Genomic DNA, 4,193 nt, shown 5'->3' with positions numbered 1-4,193 from the left:
AGAGCCCAACCGCGCCCCATGGCGGCGGCTATCTAGGGTTTCCCCCTGTCGCCACGCGGGGGCGAGAGGAGGAAACCTAATAATCGTTACGAACCTCAGAGTTTCCAAATCAAACCATGAACACCAATCATGTTTTGCTGAACCTTTGTTTGTTGATGGCCCATGGCTGCCCTCCACCTAATAATCGTCGCGGCCGTCCACTTCAATAAGATTTGAAATCCATCCAAGTGTTCGACGCTGGTGGGGGCTAGCGGCAGGGTAAGCCTGATTACGGGAGCGGATCATGCAGTACTCGCGGATCGTCATCTAATGTTGTCTGGTTGCTATTAAGTAAGAAACTAGGAACATCACATGTTGGGTCTTTTTTAAATATTCCAAACAGTCTTTAACTATGTAGCCTTGTGAAGTCTGGTGCTTGGTATGCTGACATTTGATCATCAATCTGCAGGATCTGCCCTTCAGATCGACCAAAGTACCTTGTGACTTTCACGGCAGCATGGTATGGGTGGATCGCGCGAGGGATCGATGTTTCATCTGGGTCAATCTGGAACAAGTCTGTATGCCGTTTCAACATTTTTTTTGGAGGACGTTTCAGCTAGATTAGTGGAGATTACCGCGCAGCCCAAAACGAAAATTTTGGCGCTATATTTGGAAACCAATTAAGTCCCAATCGATCCAATTATTTGCGGGGTCTTAGTTTTTCCCTTATTTTCCGCTGTGTGTGCGTGTATGGTAGCAACACTGCGTCTGTATGCACAAATGAAAGATAAGTGATATACTAATTTATCCTCCGCAAACCGATGGACCTTCTCATCTGATCGACCTGGTCCATTTGAGACACAAAAATGTGCAGTTAATTATGAGAAAGAAACTAAGCTAATAAGTCAATGCAAGTTTAATTAGTCATAGTACTCAACATTTTGCCATGACATTTCCTCGTTTTGCAACATTCAGACCACAAATCAAACAATATAGTAGTAGTAGAATAAATGTTCGTACAGCCACACGATCCAACCTTCCTGACAAGTCTAACCCAAAGAAACGCGAACCAGGAACAAACATCACACACGTGCACATGGAGTACTACCCAAATTGTTACAACTTCCAAAGCCTGGAGCATTACAAAAATGGATTTTACAACATCGAGTACAACCGAATATTACAAGGACCGAAGAGCGGCACTACACACGACGGGACACCTGGTTCGCGCTTCCCAACTACAGCACCAAGAAGATTACATGCAGAAAGTGAAAGGATCTGGGCAGGTCCTTCTTTCTAGCCTTCTTGCTCTTCTTTCTTTACATGCTGAAAAAAAGGAAGTTGTGTTACTCTTTCTTATTAAAACTAGGAACATCCAGCACAGGCATCAATGAGCTTCCTAACAGAATTCATTTTAGGAATCAGCTAAGCAAAACAATAATAATCCCGGCACTTAATATGGATCGGAACTTAGCCACTTTAGTGCAGATCAGCTCCAAACAAGCGTAACCAGACACATTAATAATAGTAACTCAAGATCAAGGTTCAGCCCAAATTATATGAAAATTTTGGTTTAGTGTGACTCCAGGTTCTACCTCTAGCTTCAAACATTAATCTAAACAGATAGCTTCAAACAGGTGCAACCAGCCTCTTGAAAACAACGCATAGCATGATCTCAAAGAAATGGAAAGGACATAAGAGGTGACACTCTCATAGCACCAACATATAGCCATGGTATGGTCCTAAACCAGCCTCAACTAAATCAAGAGTTGGTGTCATGGCTACCCGAGTACTCACCTAAACCCACGGATTCGAAGAAGAAGGAACCGCTGCCTGCCGGCCAGATCCGGCAGCCATGGCTACCTTCTGGGCCAGCTCAATTTATCCCTGGAATACAAAAACGAAAAGACAAATTATTTTGGAGCTCAAGTTACAGGAATCAGGAACTGGTCTAATTCCAAACTTCTAATTTACACAAGGAACTGATAAAGCTAAAACAATTTCCAAGAAAGGCAACAGATCCTTATCGATGATTGATTCTGCTTCCTATCTAGCACTTGTCAACAATTACTTCTTTCTACTTGTTTACAAAGATCAGCAGGATTTTATTTAATAAATAGAACTAGTCATTAAGCTACTAAGTAGCAAGGATGTTCGAAATTAATTAGCAAGGGAGTGCTCAAAATTTTGGCAAGACCTTGCCTGTTTTTGGACATCCAAACCTACACAGCAAATATCATACGTCAATTAAGACAATGGTGCATACGACACAGCCCATGTGACACAAACATATAATCAACGAAAATGTCCGCATCACCGGACAATACCGGGCAAAGTTGATGCACAGCAGCATGCAAGTTACATACAACATAACATGCATCATAACCAGTTCATTAAGGCGCTAGAAAGGAAGCCGGCCAAGCTTGTCCCCAGGGTCTTCCAGCTTCCTTCCAAGTGATGGCCTGCAGCCACAGGTTCCAGCTGCGACACATGTCTCTCATTTAGTCCTCATTTTCCTTGAACAAGAACAAAACATGATGGTCAGCTAGGGCGGATTTAGCAAGAAGGATCAGATTTCGAAATTGGCCTAACATGTCAATAGAATTGCAAAACACCAACACAAACATGGCTTGATGGTGTCACGGATCATCATGTCAAAAACAAGACTTGTGGAGACTTGAATGTACTATGGCATCCATATCATAAATCCACGGAGTCTAGTGCCATGGCCACCCGAGGACTCACCTAAACCCACGGAGTCGAAAAAGAAGGCCACCGCATCCTTCCAGCCGGATCTGGCAGCCATCGCTACCTCCTGACAAGCTCCAGCTCCACTTCTCCCCTGATAAATACAAAAAACAAAAGGAAAATTTATTTTCGAGCTCTAGTTACATGAATCAGGGGCAAAGATATCATCTCGAGCACATGGCTAATCAGCGAGAGAACTAGGCAACAATCAACGTCATGGCAAAGCTGATGCATGGCAGCATACCAAGTGACTCTAGCATCTTATCACACTCATCTAGAATGAAATGCCTGACATTCTTACAACTATATGCTCACGTGTGAGAGGTGCACACTGACAATGTCATCGTGGGGAAGAACTAGGTTCGTGCACGGCAGGAAGATGGGGGAAAGGTGAGGACCTTATTCTGTGGGCGTCGCCGTGGTCGGGTTCTCCTGGACGATCATGTCCAGGTCGCCGACTCATGGTGCGTGGTCGTCGGCGTCTCCTTGGCCGTGCTGGCGAGCACACAGTCACCAGCAGAGCAGCAGATGGGGGAGGCCGGCCATGACCCCCTCCAAAATTTCTGCACGGGACAGAGCATGAGCAATAGGAATAAAATCAAGGTCAGGAAACGGAGATCGGGACTTGACCGAGGAGGGAGAGGTAGACGCGGACGCCATGGAGGAGGTCCAGCGCCGGCTTGAGCCTCGGGCGGTGCTCCTCGACGGCGACGGCTTGAGCCTCGGGCGGTGCTACTCGACGGCGACGGCGTGTCCAGGAGGCGATGAGCAAGGGTTGGACAGCGGGGCGGAGGGAATTTGGTGGGTGGGGATGTCCGGCATCGAGGGAGATGGGTGGGCGGCGAGCGGCGGCCGGCGGCAGGAGTTGAGGCGGCGGCGAGGGGAAGTTGGAGGATGCGCTTCGTTTGGCCCAAAACAAAACCTAGATGAGGACCTCTCGTCTTGGCCCAACTCAATAATTTCGATGGCTTTTTTTTCATGTGAATTTTGGAATTTCAGATAGCGCGGGATTCTGCCAATTAGACGAGTCACTTTACTCACCTACCATAAGATCGATCAAGTGTCCAAAAATTGAAAGGATTTTTAGCAGCATGCATCCTGGCTCACGTATACGCTCAATTGAATCAATCGAGCTAGCTTCATAGTATATACGCTCCAAACTTGGAATTCAACCATACATCCACGCACACGAGTCCACTGAGTTTACACTACTGGTGTAACACCACTAACTCTATAAATCAAGCTACTAGTATATCTTCAAGCGGATATTCACTTCGGCTCAGACTAACTTTGTAGCACTTGATTAGACAGTCAAATTATTAAGAACGGCGACATTTTTATGATATATTGAGAATGGTAAAGTCAGCTGAGAAATCAGATTTAATTTCCATGCAGATTAATTTAGACATTATTATATGCTTTTTCACCAGCTAAAAATTAGTTAGCGCCACGAATCAAAAATTAAT

General features: G+C 45.4%; 1 long non-coding RNA gene across 6 annotated transcripts; it reads right to left on the bottom strand.

The window, feature by feature from the left end:
- Positions 1–918: 918 nt before the first annotated feature.
- Positions 919–3,673, bottom strand: LOC127320892 (uncharacterized). 6 transcript variants are annotated; one of them, XR_007863646.2, is made up of 5 exons: positions 3,126–3,673; positions 2,725–2,821; positions 2,307–2,495; positions 1,777–1,866; positions 919–1,305 (listed from the first exon to the last, which is right to left on the bottom strand). It is a non-coding gene; the product is annotated as an uncharacterized lncRNA (long non-coding RNA). The 6 variants fall into 6 exon arrangements; XR_007863645.2 differs by having other exon boundaries at positions 2,346–2,495; XR_007863647.2 differs by having other exon boundaries at positions 2,366–2,495.
- Between the last annotated feature and the right edge of the window lie 520 nt (positions 3,674–4,193).

The sequence above is a fragment of the Lolium perenne genome, unplaced genomic scaffold (assembly GCF_019359855.2).
Source record: "Lolium perenne isolate Kyuss_39 unplaced genomic scaffold, Kyuss_2.0 unplaced80, whole genome shotgun sequence".
In the NCBI taxonomy this organism is placed as follows: domain Eukaryota; kingdom Viridiplantae; phylum Streptophyta; class Magnoliopsida; order Poales; family Poaceae; genus Lolium; species Lolium perenne.
This window is presented reverse-complemented; position numbering and strand designations above follow the sequence as displayed.